The sequence below is a fragment of the Dipodomys spectabilis genome, unplaced genomic scaffold (assembly GCF_019054845.1).
Source record: "Dipodomys spectabilis isolate Male_0828 unplaced genomic scaffold, ASM1905484v1 ptg000095l, whole genome shotgun sequence".
Taxonomy (NCBI): domain Eukaryota; kingdom Metazoa; phylum Chordata; class Mammalia; order Rodentia; family Heteromyidae; genus Dipodomys; species Dipodomys spectabilis.
In genome coordinates, this window is record NW_024870772.1 from 4153162 (window position 1) to 4172661 (window position 19500).

General features: G+C 38.4%; 1 long non-coding RNA gene across 1 annotated transcript; it reads right to left on the reverse strand.

Moving 5' to 3' along the window:
* Positions 1-3162: 3162 nt before the first annotated feature.
* LOC122112533 lies at positions 3163-13922 on the reverse strand. The gene is made up of 3 exons (XR_006148237.1): positions 13911-13922; positions 13534-13541; positions 3163-3281 (listed from the first exon to the last, which is right to left on the reverse strand). It is a non-coding gene; the product is annotated as an uncharacterized LOC122112533 (long non-coding RNA).
* Positions 13923-19500: the final 5578 nt, after the last annotated feature.

Sequence of the window (19500 nt, forward strand, 5' to 3'; positions counted from 1 at the left end):
TGGTAGCACTAATCCTCTTAGTTTCTGGTTTGTAAAGATCTCTATTAATTATGAACTATAGAGTAGAGTTTACCCAAATAAAAGGAACAGAAAATATTTCTGAAAATACATCTTCTATAACCCACGGTTTCTTCCTCTTAGAAAATACCAGAACAGTTATTCTGTTTTAGACTTAGTGTCTAGAAAGGCAAGAAGACTTTAATATGTTTAGGAATTCATACTTGTAGACACATTTTTTTCATGTTATTTTATAGAATCGTGTATATTGAAAGTCTCTGGAGCACTGGTGTCTCAGTATGCAAAGTTTTATTTTATATATATATATATATATATATAACCTACTATATTTACATATATATTATGCCAGTTCTCATATTGATACAGATATACAAACATACTCAAAAATCCAGAAATCATATAACTCTATAACCATACATACACATGTCTATAATCATAGAGATAAACAGTTCACATTAATGCAATTATAAATATGTAGATATTGGCATATAGGTATGCATGTAAGAGAAAAATTAAAGTTTTTCTGAGTAAAACTCAAAACTTGAGGTTTTGGTAAATCTTTTTTTTTTTTTTTTTGGTCCGGTCATGGGGCCTGAACTCTGTCTGGGCCTGGGCGCTGTCCCTCAGCTCTTCAGCTCAAGGCTAGCACTCTACAACTTGAGCCACAGCGCGACTTCCAGCTTTTTTCTTTTTGCTTATGTGGTGCTGAGGAATCGAACCCAGGGCCTCGAGCATGCAAGGCAAGCCCTCTACCACTGAGCCACCTTCCCAGCCCTCAAAACTTGAGGTTTTGGAATTCAATGTTCTGTGTGTGTGTGTGTGCGTGTGCGTGCGTGTGTGTGTGTGTGTGTGTGTGTGTGTGTGTGTGTGTTCTTTAGATTTGAAAATCTCTAAGTGGAAAGTAGTCTTACAGCTTATCTATTCCAGTTTGTTTTATTTATAATGGGTTCCTCTGCCATGCACATATAATGGCTAAGCAACCTTTATTAGCACACAGCCTTCTACTATGGGTCTCTGTTTGTGGAACTTGTCATTCTAGGAAGAAACCTATCTGAGAAGTGTTTCCAGGACAAAATGATATCCAATTAAAGAACTGATATGGTTCTAATTTTACTTAGCAGATAGTAGTTGGACCATCACGTTTTTAGAGGTTGGATAAATATTCTTAGAATCTGTACAAGATTAAAGATTTCTGCTAATGCATATATTTATAACCTCTTTTTAATGACATCTAGTTTATGCCAATATATCTTACTTTTTAATATCTGTGTAGTATGTAGCAGGAGAATACAAGACCTAAAAAAAAAAAGGTACTACAAGGCAATTCATCTTTTCCTGGTTTAAAAAGATGAAATAACTATTGGGTAGGTTATTTGTAGAGAAAACACTCAAAGTTCACAATGATTTCAGGTAACATAAACTTAACCTATTTCCGCATTATGCTCTCAAGTTTCAATGTTAATGTCTGGTGTCTCGACAGCATCCATAATTTATGCTTTTAATTATGATTTTTTTCAGTTGTAAACTCATACTATTTCTTTACTGTAATGAAGTCACTCTGCAGCGAAGTCATTGTCATAAGTAAGTGATGGGGCATAATAGATATATGATTGGAAAATACCAAGGGCAGAGAACGATAGTTTACTTAAAGGTGAATGTATAAAATGCTGTAAGCAAATAAAGACTATACAGGAAGATATAACAATAAAATGTGGATATGATTAAAACCTTATAAATACTATCCATTATTTCTATATACCTTTTGGTGTCTGCCTTTTGGTTTTCTTTTGGAATCAAGTCATGCAGAGCTATAATTGCAAGCTTTCAATTATCAAACAAAGATGGCTCAATTTCATCCCTAAAGACCTGGAAAAGAAGATTGCCTGAACTTTCTTGGTGGACCATTTACAAACATTTTGGTAAGAAATTGTCTATTAAGTTTAAGGTACTTGATTGCATTCTTTGTTGTTTTTTTTTTGGTCGGCTGTGGGGCTTGAACTCTGGGCCTGGGCGCTGTCCTTCAGCTCTTCAGCTCAAGGCGAGCGCTCTACCTCTTGAGCTACAGCGCAACTTCTGGTTTTCTGGTGGTTTATTGGAGATAGGAGTCTCACGGTCTCTCCTGCCCGGGCTGGCTTTGAACCGCGATCCTCAGATCTCAGCCTCCTGAGTAGCTAGGATAACAGGCGTGAGCCACCAGCGCCCGGCTTTGATTGCATTCTTGAGGTACTTGGTTGTGCTCTCTTTTTAACTTTTTATTTGTTTACATTGCTTAGCTGCCAATCCTAGCTCACAAACATCTTTCTTTATTTTATTTTATTTTGATTAATAAGGTTTTTTTAATTGTGAAAATACAGTACAGAGGGGTTACAATTACATGAGCAAGGTAATGAATGCATTTCTTATCAAGCATTGTTGCCCCCTCCTTTGTTTCCCTTTACTATCCCTGCCCTCCCATCTCCCAAGCACCCCCACCCCAGCCAAAGTTGTAAAGTTCGTGTTTCGACATAACGTCTTGTACATCTCATTGTTGCAATGGGTCCACCTTTATCCCTATTAAACAATTTCACAAACATCTTTCTGATCTTCCTATTTCTTTAAAAAAAAAGATCCAATTTGTTCTCTATATCATTACAGAAGTCTCTTTAAAAAATAATTCATACAATTTTTTTTTTTTTTTTGTCAGTCATAGGGCTTGAACTCTGGGCCTGAGCACTCAGCTCTTCAGCTCAAGGCTAGCACTCTACCACTTTAGCCACAGCGCCACTTCTGGTTTTTTGGTAGTTTATTGGAGATAAGAGTTTCATGGCCTTTCCTGCTCAGGCTGGCTTTGAACCGCAATCCTTAGATCTCAGCCTCCTGAGTAGCTAGGATTACAGGCATGAACCACCTGTGCACAGCTTAATTCATCCCATTTTTTTTTAAAAGCAAGCGTATCTTTGCTCAAATAAAATTAAAACAGTTCAGTACAGTAGCCCTTATAGTCTATCTTTCCATGCCTAGCTAGTTACTGTGTTGTTTTCGGAACAATCAATTTTAGTTCCTTCAATTCTTTTGGTCAGTGCTGGGGTTTGAACTCAGGGCTTGTGTGCTGTCCCTGAGCTCATTTGCTGAAAGAGTAGCACTCTATCACTTTGAGCTACAGCTCCACTTCTGGTTTTTTGGTGGTTAATTAGAGATAAGAATATCTTGAACTTTCCCGCCCAGACTGTTTTTGAATCATGATCTTCAGACCTCAGCCTCCTGAGTAGCTAGGATTACAGATACTAGCTACTGGCACCCAGATTCTATTTTTGTATGTATATGTATATATATGTATTATATATATATATATTAGATTTGTGTATATATATATTAGATATGTGTATATATAAGATGTATACATTTCTCTGCACACCTATCATCTATCTGTATATATGTCAAAATGCTATAAATACAAATTACAACCTTGACCATGCACTAAATATCTCTATTATAAATAATATTAAAATTATATATTATTTACTTATTTAGAGATAGAGTCTTGCTATACAGCCCTGGCAGGGAAAAGAAAGGACAAAGCAATGTAGCTCATGGTGGGGGTGGGAGAGGGGGGTGGGATCATTGTCTGTTGAGCTTTTTTTGCCCAGAGGGAGGTACAAATCAAGCACTCAATAAACCTTTGTTAAATGAAAGAATTAATGAGTCATTCTGCCAAGGAGAGTTAAATGTCCACTGGTGAAATACGAGCTCATTCTTCTGACTTCAACTTCATGCCAGTTTTAGTCATAGTCTACAACTTTTGTTTTGGACAATTTAATAAGTATGTTCCCTCTGATTACTATACATTTTTATTCTTTAAATTCCTTTTTGTCTCTTGGCCATTTTGAATAAGTTATTAAAATGCTAAAAAAATCCTTCTTGATCTCTTCCATTTGTCTAATAAACTCCACATTGGGTTTGTTGGATACAAGAATGTTCATGTTCACCTGTTTGTTGGAGGGAGATTTTTATGCTACCACATTGTTCTCGGCTTAGAAAGTCCATTGTAGGTCTGGCTATAAAGGGTATGAATATTTGGGAGTTAACTTAATGTATCTGTATTAAAGAGGGTGGGAATTTGGTAACTTTCCAGAACTTTCAAGTACTGCCACTCAGCTGGCTTTGATTTTATGACTCACAGGGCGCCTGCTAATGAGGTGCACAATCCCCACTTCACTTGGTGACTGCTGCCATGTGCCTGTGTAATCCTCTGAGAAATGAGAATGGAGTTAACTGATCCCAGTCTTTCCCTAAGCATATTCAAATTTAAAACACAAATCTCACTTAAACTACTGGATATGTTCGATCATCTCTCACATGCACTTTCAATCCTTACCAGCAATGTCATTATCAAATAAAAGTTGCATGTAAAATAACTATTGATAATCTGCCTTAAGAGCAAACTTTCAGCAACATGAAAAATAACAACCGAGACTTATGCATCCACAGTAGAAAAATGTAAAAATGGACAGTTTTGCTTATATGTTCATTTTACTTGTGTCTTAAATTAACAAAACATACTGTTAGAGAATAGGGCTACACCGTAATTGTTAATAATGAGAACTCTCATTGATTCTATGTTACTTAAAAAAAATATCCCCAGAGCCTGTTTGATTTGTAGGTAAGTTTCTTTCCTTTTTTGGTTAATAGGCATGCTCTAATGTACTTGTAATTGATGCTTGCCACTAGCATTATGAAAGATACATCTTTATTTTAATATCAAGTATCAAATTTCTATAACACTTGTACAAATTTTCATAGAATCTCACTCATCTAGGCTGAGTTGAATTTCCATGCCTGTTGAATTTTCCACCGAAAGAAAATCAAACAGAGCTCCTTGCCATGAATTATATTTTCCCGCAACTAATTAAAGCCCTTGTATCATATTTAGTTGTTTCTATCCCATCCTCTTTTAACATATCAAGAGATGGTTTCAGTGAAGCACTTGAGTGTTTTTCTTTGTTTAACCACCAAATACCATTTGGAAAGCTATTTCTAATCCGAGCCTTACTTTTAAAGTGACTTGTACACATGCCAGTTTTTCTGCATGTTTTGACAAATGACACATTTCCTTTGCTGCTTCCTTGTGGGTAACAGTGTGTGAGGATGTGGTGTTGGGAAAATTTATTACAGTTATTTTGTAGTTGATATTAAAAATGTGATGTATTATACCAGGTGTCTGACCTTTAAAGATCTTAGGACCTAATTCATTACAACATAAAATTTACATATTATTCAACTTCGCAGCAGAGCTTTTATGAACCAGTCATGGGGTATAGGTATATTGGAATGAAGAGAAAGCCAAAGCTCAGACAAGGAAGTGAGGACTGAACCCCACTTCTTGTGTGTGTGTGTGTGTGTGTGTGTGTGTGTGTGTGTGTGTGTATGTGTGTGTGTGAGAGAGAGAGAAAGAGAGAGAGAGACAGAGAGAGAGAGGCTATCTAATCATCTAAGTAAAGACAGGAGAGGAAAAGACATTTAGTATGGGAGAAGTTTTGTGAATTAGAGAAGCACAGTTTTTTTTTTCTTTCTAAATTCCCTTCTGTCAACCCTGGCTTAGAGTGGAAAGAACATAATCTCTGAGAGTCCAAAGAAATGCATAGTCCTACTAATGTGTCTTAAAGTATTTAAACTTGTGATATAGCCAACAAAATACCTACCCAGTGATTTTTTTACATTTGATTAAAAAAACTCAAGACAAAAAGTTAACATAAAAACTATGAAATGCCTGGGAGGGGGAATAAATGTCTTTGAAATAGGGCATATATAACAGTTTATGAAAGAACAAAAATTTCCTTACATTAAAGAAAATGATATCTGAATGCTCAAAGCTTATCTTAATGATTTTAAATATATTTTATATATCTTTTTCAATGATAGCTGGAATATCATTTTTCTCAGACTTTACTTTTTACCTTATTTGTGCTTTGGACCAAAAAACTATGGCTATTAAACAAAAAAAAAAAGCCTTCCTTAGGAAAACAAACACGTATAATGAAATTCCCTGGGATGGACAGCACTAGGAATGTTTATTGGACGGTCCTGCCACTACGGTGTCATATTTCTCAAGGAGCCACAGAGCCCTGATTGATAATAACATTTTTTCCTGAATGGGCCACAACTGTATAGCAGAAAACTAAGTCTAAATCCATCTTTCTATAGAGACCATAAAATAATTTAAACCAAGGCAGATGGGTTACTCATTTCAATATAATCCAAACATGGTTTAAAGAAACAGTTTGTTATCCAAGGTAGTGTGTTTCCTCATCCTACACGTTAATTAGCAAGGAGGAAGCGCTTGATTTCAAATACTAATTTTTCTAATTTCGCTCACTTAGGAAGTATAGAAATATGCTTCTAGTTTCTTTTCTCTGGCTTTTTGATCAGTGCTCACAGGCACCAAAGGCAGAGCAAAATTTAGCAATGCGTTATTATCATCAGGGTGAGTTCCCTAGGCAGGCCACAGTTTGTGCGGAAATGCTGGAAATATGTTCCCAGTAGAGGTCGCTGTCTTCTTAGCTCTCTCCCCAGTGAAAAGAGAAGGTCACTCAGTCTATTGATAAATCACACACCCGTGATTCCTAACTGACAGCTCAAACTAACATCAAGCTGGATGAGGGAGAACAAAAGGCCATCAAGCAGCCATTTTCTTGACACTTTTATTCAATCACCAGCAGATTGCTTACGACAGCAATAGCAGCTGTTTTGTCTTCATCTTTCCACATTTGATAAAAGGTGTCAACTCAAATTTTTGTAAATAATTCACTTACCCCTACTGCACACACCAGCGCTGTTCAGCATATGTATTTTGTGTGAGCCGAGCACTGAGGCAGGTCAGAGCTCAATAATATCAGCTGAAGGTCATCTGTGATCTAAAAAGAAGCCTCAATAAAGCTGTATCATCCTTCAAGGTCAGAGATAAAACTAGGTGAGAGGTATTTGTGATGGGAATGAAAGGTTATACAGTAAGGAGGGGGAGAAACAGGTAGGAAAATGCTTCCTTTAATAAACTCGTGCTTTTCTTTGTTTAAGAAACCTCATTTCTAAGCTTCTGGGTCAGTTATCGACAGAGGGTGTTTGTAAATCTACCTTAGAGATTAAAAATCTAAATTGTTCTTTCAAAAGTTTGGAGAAAAAATATTATTTGTAGCATGCTATTCATCATACCTACACCACGGTCAGAGCTGCAATGCGTGTCTATGTTCTTTTTAAAAGAATCATAAAAAGAGTGTCAAAAATTAATACAGTTAGATAGAATTTCATTTATCTAGTTCATTTAAAATTCTACCCTGAAATGCATTTAGGCTTGAGAGCTGAGGGCAAAAAAAATTGAAAAAGAAGGTGTTTTATATCATAAGAGCTTCATTTGCTTTAAGGGCTTAGAGAAACTAATAGAGAAATCCTTGAATTATTGCAATAAGATACTCTATCTGGTGTTGGCAGTAGCGAAAGTGCTGAGATTAAAAATGGTCCATCCTTCAATGTTAAGTTGTTTTTTCACTTACATTACTCACAAAATAAATCTAAACAACAAATAGTCACTATTGGGTTTATATTTTCTAATAGGAAAAGTCCATGTGCTTTGGAGATTCTGTCTCAGTTCCAACTGTAGGGGATTTATTACCAGTAATTGATGCACGTGGAGATCAGAGGGCAGCTTTCTTACATTTTCTCCTATTCTTTCTACCTCAGAAGTCAGGGGCAATAACTCCTTCAATTGCAATGGAATAGGTGTAAGAGAATAAAATGATCCCAGATAAAGTCACGCTGCAGTAATTCCGAGCGTTGAAAACACTTCGGAACCCAAATTAGGCCATCTAAATCTGGTTGGAAATTAATTCCCATGGGCAGAATTAGTATTTGCACAATTTCAACATTTATAAAATAGATGACAAACTAAGATGTAGAATGATGCTTTACTCTTCTGAATTGAAAAGTACAAGGTTGCCCTGTACCAGTGGCTCCTACTTGTTATCCTAGCTACTCAAGAAGCTGAGATCTGAGGATTAAAGTTCAAAGCCAGCTAGGGTAGGAAAGTCTGTGAGACTCTTTCCCCAGGTTGGCTCTAAATAACCAGCAAAACACTAGAAGTGGAAGTGTGTTCTAAGTGGTAGAGTACCAGCCTTGAATGAAAAAGATAAAGGACAGTGCCCAGGCCCTGAGTTCAAGCAACAGAACCAATTTTACCTTCTCACATGCTGTCAAAGTTAGAATGTCATATATCTCTATCACATAGCACAAGCCCTTAAATATTGAGATTTTTTTTCTTCTTACATACATTTCTAGTCCTCTCAACTGGATTATAGGACCACAGGAGTAGAAAACGTGTCTTAATACTTTTATATCTTCACAAAGCAAAACTCATTTGCCTACCTTACAATCCTCACAATAATCTTGGGAGGTGTTTGGATCAGAGTTTAAATTCCATAGAGGAGGAACTGAAGTCTAAAATTGCATGCGATGACTCCGCACGCATGCTAGCAGTGCTTGCCCCAGGGCCTCTAGCACACATCCAGTACTCTTTCACATACCTTGTGTCCTGAATTGAGGCACACAGACAAGGAGGCACCTAGCACACATACCTGAAGCACAGTGCTTGGCACGGACAAACATCCAATGTGGGAAAAACCAAACAAACCTATAATCATGTGCTTAAAAATATATAGAAGGCACTCAAAAGCTTTTTACCTTTTTTTTTTTTTTTTTTTTGGTCATGGGTCTTGAACTCAGGGCCAGGGCATTTTCCCTGAGCTCTCTTTGCTCAGGGTTAGTGCTCTACCACTTTGAGCCACAGCAGGTGGCTCTGGTTTTCTGGTGGTTAATTGGAGATAAGAATCTCATGGGGACTTTTCTGCTTGGGCTGCTTTTGAACTGTGACCTTCAAATCTCAGCATCCTGAGTAGTTAGGATTAAAGGCTTTAGCCTTGGGCACCCAGCTAAGTTTATTACTTTTATTGATCACAACGGCTAGGGTGGAAGAACAATCCCAGAATAAATGTATCTTATGGTCAAGACCTGTAATCCTAGTTCTTAGAAAACTGAGATCTGAGAATCCCTGTAGAAGCCAGCTCGAGCAAACAAATTTAAGAAACACTTATGTTCAATGAATCAGCAAAATGCTGGAAATGGAGGTGTGGCTCAAGTGGTATAGAACTTGCCTTGAGTGAAAAAGCTAAGCAAGACCATGAAGTCCTGAGTTCACACACCTTCCCCCACCCCCAAATTAAAAAAAAAAAAGAAAACAAAAAGTTAAAAAAGTGTTGTCTTTGATTTGGATGAGCCTTTGTTCTAGGCAAAGATGGAATGGGATTTCATGATCAAAAGTTACTTTTCTTTTTTTGTCGGTCAGGGGGCCTGAACTCTAGGCCTGGGCACTGTCCTTTAGCTAACTTCAGCTCAAGGCCAACGAGCTACCACTTGAGCAACAGTGCCACTTCCGGCTTTTTCTGCTTATGTGGTCCTTAAGAATCAAACCCAGGGCCTCATGCATGCAAGGCAAACACTCTACCACTGAGCCACCTTCCCAGCCCCTGACAGGCTACTTTTCTTGATGGTAAAGGAGGGGCGGGGGACAGTACTCGTAGCTTCGTACATCTTATCATCTTGGGCAGATTGGAAGACATTGTATGGGAAGGCCTTCTGGAAGCTGTGAAGTGAGAAGACCATGGCTTCAGTGTTACTAAGGCAGAGCGGGCATGGTGCCTGCCAGGGGCGGAGATGCCGAGTTCAGAGATGATGGAGCCCTCACCTAGAGGAAACTCAGGAATTCCAAAAGCGTGAGGGTAAAAGCCAGTTCAAGGAGGCAGGAAGACAGAAAGCCAACGTTCAGAGGCAGAAAACGAGTGTGTTTAAAGAGAGTGAATAGCGTGATCTAAGAGCGGTAGTAGAAGGGAGCACAAGGATGTTTGCTTGCAAAGACAGTTAAACATAGAGAGGAGGCTCTTGGCAGTGTTGGGGGTGGTGGTGGTGGGAGCGGCCTGGTCTCAGATGGAGTCAGGAGACTCATTATGGGAATGCTGACCGCTAATCACCAGCATCCTGATTTCACATGAGGAAACCAGAGAAGACTTTACACGAATGAACCAAGTTTCTACACAAGAAACGTGTGAGGGGAAATGTAGTTACTGGGAAAGAACGAGTTCTGTAGGTCCCACATTATTCAAGAATAGTTAGTTATGTCAATTCGTTTGATCTTCATATCAGTAAAAGCTATTATTGTTCAATGGGTGCAGAGCAACAATCAACATGACATAGTCTACTGGCGTAGTTAAATTCTTAAACTCTGGTACACTTCAAGGTCCCGCTGGGTGAAGCCAAAAGCACTGCGAAGTAATGACACTGGCTATGTTCACTTGGTGACAGATTTGTTGACTTGTGCACTTTTATTTTTAATGTTTGTGACATTGTAGGAATGAGTTAAGCTAGTGATACAATTAAAAAAATCAGCATATACATATCTGTAGAATAAAAGATTGGAAAGACATACCCCAACTATTAATTATCTTTGGTTATTAGGAATAGGACTACTTACACTTTTCTAACCCTTAACCCCAGTTCCCTGTCGACAACAGCTTTCATTAAGATTCGCTGTATCAAGCTTTTATTGTTTGTTTAAATCAGCATCTGTACAACATTGATTTTTTAACTTCAAACAACAGTATCTCATTTTTCTGGCTATTTTACATTTATGTGATCCTGGATGATAAGTAATTGATATAACTGCCAAGTTTGGAAGAACTAAAACTCAGGAAATTTCAGGCAGTTAAAGATTTCCAGTGGGTTCCTCCTCTCCCCTCCTACTCTTCCCCCTAAATTTGGGCAGAGAATAAATTCTGAAGCAATGGATTCTGATGATTGCAATAAGAAAGGTGACATATTAAGTTCTCTAGTTTTAAAACAGACAAAACCAGATATTCTTGCCATGTGACCTTGGCTGAATTGCTTTCATTTATTGTTCTTGTGAGAACCAAGCCATAAACAGGCAATGCAAGGGAATCTTTGGGACAATGACTTGAGGTACTCTGGATAGATAAATTATGTCCTTACTAGTTCAGGCTGGAACAAAAAGGTGAATATAGTTCTCTGCAAAAGGTATTTTAAAGGTTCATCCTTTTTGCTCCCATAATTTTTCTTTTCTACCTATGTGGCCATTTCACATTTTATTGCCGAGTTCTTACTAGATTGCGAAGCTGGCTATAATCATAATAATAAACACTGATATTTTTCTTTCAGTAGATAAGGGCACAGAAGGGCAAAGCAAATTTTGTAAACAGTAACTTCCATGGTCTTTTTCCATGTTGGGGAACAAATAGCTCTGCAGATATGACACTACAATTTCTATCTGTTTTTTTTTTTTTGTTTTGGAAAATGTACCAGAAGTTGTATATTCTTGTTGATATCTTTGACTTTACTGATTCTGAGAAAATAAAAAGCAAATTGAGGAAAAGGCAAAGCTGTAAGTTTGACAACTTCTACAAAATTCTAGAATGTGTAGAGAAAGCATGTGTGTGTATGTATGTTTCAGCAATCTGAAAGCAAATGGTTTTAATGATCTTTAAGAAATTAAGAAGGACTTTCTAAGAAGTCACTGTGATACAGATATTTGACACTCTGCCAGAAAACATGCATCTCCAAAGAGATTAAAATGCTTCCTTCTCAGTGACCTTTGAGCACACTATTTAAAACCCTGTCCTCTCCTGCACACTGGATTCTCCACTCATTATTGTATAACAGGATATTTTATTATTTTGTGTGTTGACTCTTTTTTCTCTGGAACATAAACCCGAAGCAAGGCTAGCTTTGCTTCTCTCTTCCACTTCCTTCTCTGACCTCACGGATCCTTGGTTTCATGACACATGCTGGATGCTAAAAAAGAAGAAATACCCTTGTTAAGTTACTGAAAACCAGACAGAACCACATTAACTATCAGAAACAAAGTCTTGGGAATAATAACCTGAAGGAAGGAATCAGGGTGACTAAGGCCTTCTAAAACTATTCTCAACAAAGCCAGACTGAAAACACAGAAGGTAGGCTCAGGAAATCTGTTGGTAAATTTGAGAAAGGCAGAATAGCTACACAATGACCAAGGCGAGCTTTGGTTTGATTTCTAGGGGGATAAAATGCCCAAGTCAAGTGAGAAATCTATGTAATAGAAAAATACATCATTATAGTTATTTCGTTGGAAGATCACAGCAGTAAGTAATTAATTCAACTTTCCTAGACATTGAGTTGTTTTGTTTTTCTTTTGTATGAGACAGAGCTGACTAGACATGAGTTTCTTGTAGGAAAGGAGGATTTCTGAAGAAATTGCACAATTTGCCTGTCAAAACTTGGAGGTGATACACATTAAAAACTGAAGGGGAGAGGGTCAGGGACAAAAGGCAAATAAGCAGTGTTTAATGGAGGCAAATGAGGCAACAGCAGTTGAAGAAAAGGTTATGGCGGGATGGGCTAAGATGGAGCTCAGGCAAAGGAGGAGGAAAAGGGAAAGGAAGAGAGGGAAATGGAGATGCAACTTGCACTGGTCTCTGGTTATTGGAAAGTTCTCCTGCTATCATCATGTCGGTACACCAATAGGAAAATTCATTATCAGGGAATAAAGCATGATAAATGAAACAAAACTTCCAAAGTTTTTCTTTTCTTTTTGGATGGTCCTGGGGCATGAACTCAGGACCTTGGCATTATCCTTGAGCTGTTTTGTTCAAGGCTAGCTACTCTACCCCTTGAGGCACAACTTCATTTCTGGCTTTTGGTGGTTAATTAGAGATAAGCTTCTCACTGGCGTTCGTGCCTGGGCTGGTTTTGAACTGCTAACCTCAGATCTCAGCCTCTGGAGTAGCTAGGATTACAGGTGTAAGCCACTGATGCCCAGCCATCGGTGTAGTCCAGACTGGTCTTGAACTCATGATCCTCCTGTCCCTTCCTATGTGTTGATTACTGGTGTGTGCCCCCAAGGGTAGCCTAAGACTTAAGTAAGTGTAGGAATGGGTTTACATTGACAACTTCCAACAATTGCTGTCAGGAAAGTTTTGTGTCCTCAGAGCATCTCAGCCAGTAGGTTCAGGATAAAGCCCAAGAGTGGGCGTGTTTAACAAGTTACCAGGTGAGGCAGATGCTTCCCTGAGGAACATGCTTGGAGACCCCTGGTGTCTGCTGGGCTCTGTGCCAGATCCCCTGTCACATGAGTGCCTGGGGATGACATCTACCGGCTACCTTCCCAACAGCCCCATTCAGTGCCCCATAGCCTGAATTTGGGGCTTTAGGCACTCTTGTGTTTAAATTAATACTAAACTCACTGTTTTTTTTTTTTTTGGGGGGGGGGGGGCCGATCGTGGGCCTGAACTCTGGGTCTGGGCGCTGTCGCTCAGCTCTTCAGCTCAAGGCTAGCACTCTACCACTTGAGCCATAGCGCCACTTCTGGCTTTTTTCTTTTTTGCTTATATGGTGCTGAGGAATCGAACCCAGGGCCTTGAGCATGCAAGGTGAGCGCTCTACCACTGAGCCACCTTCCCAGCCCCCTAAACTCACTGTTGATACACCCATTCCACTGTTTCCAAATGATAGGGAAAGGCTTAAGCTGCAGTTGCATGAGGTGGAATAGGTCTTGCTGAGCACACTCTCTCTCCCTCTCTCTCTCTCTCTCTCTCTCTCTGTTTTGTGCAAGTACTGTGGCTTGAACTCAGCACCTCATACTCCTCTCACTTGGCCTTTTCTGCTCAAGGCTGGTGCACTATCAAAGTAGCCAACCTCCATTCCTGCCTTTTTTGCTCATTAATCTGAGAGGAGAGTCTGATGGACTTTCTTGCCAGAGTTGGCTGTGAACTGTGATCCTTGAATCTCACTCAGCCTTCTGAGGAGCTAGGATTACAGGCCACCAGCACCTGGCTTGAAGGCACTTTTTATTTTTATTTTTTAATTTAATTTTATTGTCAAGTGAGGTTCAGAGGGGTTACACTTACATACGTAAAGTAGTGAGTACGTATCTTGTCAAACACTGTTACTCTTTTTATTTATTTATTTTTTAATTTTTGGAATTGTTCAGTGAAGAGAAAGAGAAGAATGTTTTGCACCCTCAAGCTGAGCAATTTGGATTCTCTGTCCTTCACTGATTCAACACATTGTGTGGTCTTAGACCAGTTACTCACGGCTTCTGTCTTTTTATCTGGAAAGTGAGGATGTCATCCGTGAGGATGTTCAAATCTCTTCCAGCTCTGACATTCATTTTATACGATTCTAAGAGGAAGAGTTGATATCATAATGTCCAAGTGTCCACTTATCTTTTTGACAGATGGATTGCTTCGTAGAATTGCTCTATATAAGGGCTGCAAGATTTTAGAGATCTAAATTTTCTTTTACACCTCATGGATAGCCCCAATAATATATAGCACAAAGTATTCAAGAATATGTTATCCTTTATGTTTCTTGTCTCTACTCTATATTTCGCAAATTCTAGCAAGGCTTCATTTTAATATTATAGGGCTAAAGTAGGGAGAACTAGGAAAGAGAGAAACATCTCTTGCTCTCTGTGCAGGAAAAGGGAGTTAACGACTCTTCTTTACCCTTAATGTGATTGGTTCTTTAATAATATTTAAGTTGTTTTTGGTTTAGATTAGACAAAAATCAGTCACTCAGTAAAGATTTGGACCCATTCTTTGATATTCGATCATGTCCTTTGCTCCTGTTATTTATGCCTTTTGCCACCAGATAGCACAATTACTCTTGCTATAATCTCTTTATAACTTAGTTGGGCTTACTTATTGGAAGCTCTTAGAAAAATGTGAGAGAGGCAGCCCTCTTTACTTCCTTATCTGAGGATCACTGGGTCTAATGAAAAGAAAAAAAAAAGGCTTTTAAAAGTGGATCCACTTAAAAATACTGGCCAAAATGTGATTAGAAAAAAAGAAGACAAATGGGATTTTATTGGGAAAAATAAAGAACTATTGATTTGTTATTATAGGTAGTAAAATTTAGATTTTACTTTCCGGTATGCACCAAATAATAAATCAAGTTGTTGTTTTTTTTTGTTTTTTGTTTTTTGTTTTTTCCCTGCCAGTTTTAGGGCTTGAATTCTGGGGCCTGGGCACTGTCCCTGAGCTTTTGTGCTCAAGACCAGCACTCTACCATGTGAGCCAGAGCTCCACTTCTGGCTTTTTTGGTGGTTAATTGGAGTTAAGATTCTCACAGACTTTCCTTCCTGGGCTGGCTTTGAACAGTGATCCTCAGATCTCAACCGAGTAGCTCAGATTTTGGGCATGAGCAACCAGAACCCAGTTTACTCGGATCTTTTTGTAAGATTTGTAGTTTCATTTTGTTGTTGATTAAATATGTCTTAACCTGAATGATGGGCATCGATATTGATATTAGGTATCAAGAAGAAAAAGGATTATTTTTTAAAGAAATGCTTTAGGTTGCACCAAACAAACAGCCTAAGACTTGTACATGTATCTGTGTATGCATATCCAAAGAAAAATATAGGCTTTCAACATTTGTTTCATAATTTAAAAGCATTTTCCAATTTGATTGGTTTTTATTGATCAAAAGCATTAAAAAAAAACACCCTGGAATATCAGTGAACTTTTGCTCGAAGCTTGCTCTAAGGGGAGACAGCTCTGAATTCAGAGGCTTGAAAGAACCATCATCCAGTCTCATGGGAGTGCTGATTAGCCATTTGTGTGTATACAGTGTGCTTGACTGTAGTAGGGAAATTTTGTTTTTAAATTGTATTTTTATTATCTTTAAGCAGTTGAACAAAAGAATTACCACTCAACAAATCAGTTTATGAGTACAATACAACTATATTGGTGTCGCCCTTTTCATCGTTTTCCCCATCCCTCTCAACCCAACCCAACCCCTCTCCTCAGTTTTCTTAGTTTCTCAGGACGTGCATTGGATATGGCGACTGCTTCTCTCCCTTGCTTCCCTGTATTCATCTTCAAATGAGGGGGAGGGGTGGATTTTTAAATGAGATTTTTAGAAAACGTATGTTTATCTTGGTGGTGTGATCAACTCTTATACTACTGTCTCATTTCAAATGTTGATTCTGCTCCATAAAAACTGGATTAGCATGGACAATTTACTTGATTTTTTTTTAATGTTTTCATTTTCCTTATTCTTTTTGGCAATCCTGAGATTTGAACTCAGGACCTCCCATTTGCTAGGCAGGCACTCCAACCTTTATTGTATTGTTTATTTTTGAAATGCAGTCTTGAATTTTGCCCAAGTGTATGCCTGGACTGTGGTCCAGTTATTTTTTGGTTTCTGGCCATAGCAGGGATGTGACCAACTACGTGTGGATAAGGAAATCTCACTAACTTTTCTGCCCACATTGACATTGAACTGTGGTCCTCCTATTCTTAGTAGCTAGATTATAGACCTGAGCCACTGGCACCTGGCTTCAATGCCTCATCAAACAAGGATAAAAATAACACTCACTTTAGTAGATTTTTATGAGAATTGGAAGAGATAATTAAGAGATGATTGCCTGGCACAAACACACAAACATAGTGTTTACTAAACCTTAGCTTTTTTTATGTACTGGGTTTTGTGCTCAGAGCCTTGTACTGAAAAAAAGCACTCGACCGTTCTACCACGCAAGTTACATGCCAGCCTTTTTTTGCCTCTAGTTCACTTTTCAGGCAGGTGATTACACTTTTCCCCATGTCTTGCCTTTGAGTTTGATTCATCTTCTGTATAGCTGTGAGGGATCACAGGTGTGAGTCATTGCATTTAGTTGTTTTTTTTTTTTTAGATAGGGTCTCAATAAATCCTTCCATCTTCACTCATGTAGCTGAGATTACAGGTGTGCACTACCATGACTGCTTTTTTTAAAAAAAGGAAATATTAATGGTTGTAATTAAAAAGCCGATATGTTGGGTAGAGAAGGAAAGAAAAATGATGGAGTTGGAGAAAAAGGCAGAGTTTGAAGTTATCTCCAGTTCTCAGATCAAAGAAGCTGGAAAAAAGTTTTAACTTATTTATCAATCATTTACACAGTGCCAGTCTTTGTGAAAGAACTTAACAAATTCTAATCAATCCTCATATCTATCCTGGAAGATAGTTAACATTATTAGCTCCATGTTATGGATGAGCAACCTTAGGCACAGAGAGGTTATAGAGCTTCTTGGAACGTACCCAGCCAGCAGTGGCAGAGCTGGAATTTCAAGGCAGAGGAGTCTGGATGCAGTTTGAGGCTTTTCTTTGTAGAAACAGCCTAAGGAGGCCAGGCCGTGGTGCTATCCCGCCTGGAATTGGAGTTGTATGATTCCTGTGCCATAACCCCGAGGATTTGATTCTATTCTTTCCTTCTGAACCTAAAGATCTGCAGCCATCATCTTCTTCTTCTCTTCTCTTCTCTTCTTTCTCTGGCTCATTCCAGAATGAGAAACAGATCCCATGAGGCTTTCCTACAGAATAGCTTTCCAAAGGTATGGAGTGTGTCTTTCCTGGTAGGCTGACTCCTCCATCACCCCTACCTGTGGGGAGAATCAGGAGCAGTGCATTAGCTTGCTTTGGCTCTCTGGTGATAGGATTATTATTGTGAATTTAAGGAATATGGGTGGAGTGAAAACAAACCAGGTTCTTACATCCAACTCTGTCCTGTACAGAGACAAACCCACAATGCTAATGAAGCTTCCGAAGTAAAAACTCATCCACATAAGACCAAGGATGAGGTTTGTAAATCTAATTGAACTGAGTCTTCCTTTTGTGCCCTTTTTGGGGGTGGAGTGTAGTTCAGGCAGATGCAGTGATGAGATGCAGGACCTGTTGGGAGTCATTACAAGGACAGGGAATTGTCTATTGGGGCTCTCAGCTGTTGGCTGTAATAAATTCACCTGAAGGTTTGGAACACTCAGCCAGGTAATATTGCAGCTGTCCTGGGCAGGTCAACATGTATGGTGAGGCCTGGTGTTTGTAATTATCTATTTGTTTTTGGTTTTGTTTGTATCTCAGCTGAAGCAGCTTTTTTGTTTGTTTGATCCAAAGAAGATAGAGTGTTTTTTACTTTATTAAAAATTTAACACGTATCTCATAGCAATATTTACTTTAATGTGATAAATCAAGAAATTCTTCTTTTTCTGAATGAGATATGTTGGTAAGATAAACACAATGCGGAAAGATAAATATTAACTTTATAATGAAAACTACAGAAAGCCTTATCTGGTACATTGTATCTGCATTTCTCTAAGGAAGCGAGAAGCCACTCGTGCATCTTTCTGTACCTTGCATTGCGAGGTAATGATTTCAATTTTAATCCTTAATTATCTGTCCTAGCTCACTTTATAGTGACATCTCATCCTGTGTATTCTTCAACTTCTAATTTTAAAAATATCGAATATGTTTGCTCATGCAAGAGACTCGCTGATGCGAGGTTTGCAGAAATACAGCCAGGCACTTTTATATATACGCCAGCACATTAGAAGAGATGCTAACTTTAGCCGGCAACATTCATTGAGACAAGGAGATTTGGAAAGCTTTAAAGTTAAAAAAATAGTCTTATAGGAACTCAAGTGAACACAATGTAGAATCCAAATAGAATATGTGAAAAGTAGAGGTCAAAGGACACCTGGGATAGTTTTGATAAAGTTACTGCTCTGGAAGAAACTGGAGATATACTACTGCCCGCCATGGTGACTCTCTACGCATGGTACCTTCACACGGTGGCACTAGATATGAATCCTGTAAGTGACCTATTAATAACTGCAATATGAATGAAATGTGCTGCCTAGAAAATGAGGTTGCCTGGCTCTCATAAAATACCATTTTCTTTTCATAATTTACGGGATGTGTTGTCCAAGGAGATGAAGTATTTCATGTTGGTCACTTTGGTCCTGCCGAAGAGGCCTGATAGGATGTGGAATATTTTTAATGGTTGACTGACAAAACCTAGTTTCCTGCAACTCAGCCCTCTTCTTCTCTTCCTTCCCCTCCTTTTTTTTTTTTTTATTACAAACATCAAGGCTACAGGTACAGTTTCTTACTGGATTTCTCTCTCTAGTATTATTTAGAGATCTAAATAAGTCAATCACATTTTTATTGTGTGCCATTAATGTGAAACTTTCAGAATTAGAAAATGTGCTTCTTGCTTTCAAAGATCTGGTAGTCTTGGAATAAAAGATCAATTCCCTGTACAAATTATCTTAATTTTAGAAATTTTGTTTTCAGTAATCTAGGTAGAGAGTCATATTAAAACATAAATCAGTTTCTGATCTTCCTTCTAGGCTCAAGTATATTGAGTTACTTCCAGGACATGTAAGATACGGGAAGTAGATGGGAAATGCTTCAAAAATATGCACGATAGAAGATGGGAATTTTCTATCTTTAAAAAAAATTGCTAAATGTTAGTGGCTCAGGCCTGGGCAGGAAAGACCATGAGACTCTTATCTCCAATTGACCAGTAAAGAGCCAAAAGTGGAGGTATTGTTCAAGTGGTAAACCAGCCTTGAGTGAAAAAGCTAAGGGACAGCA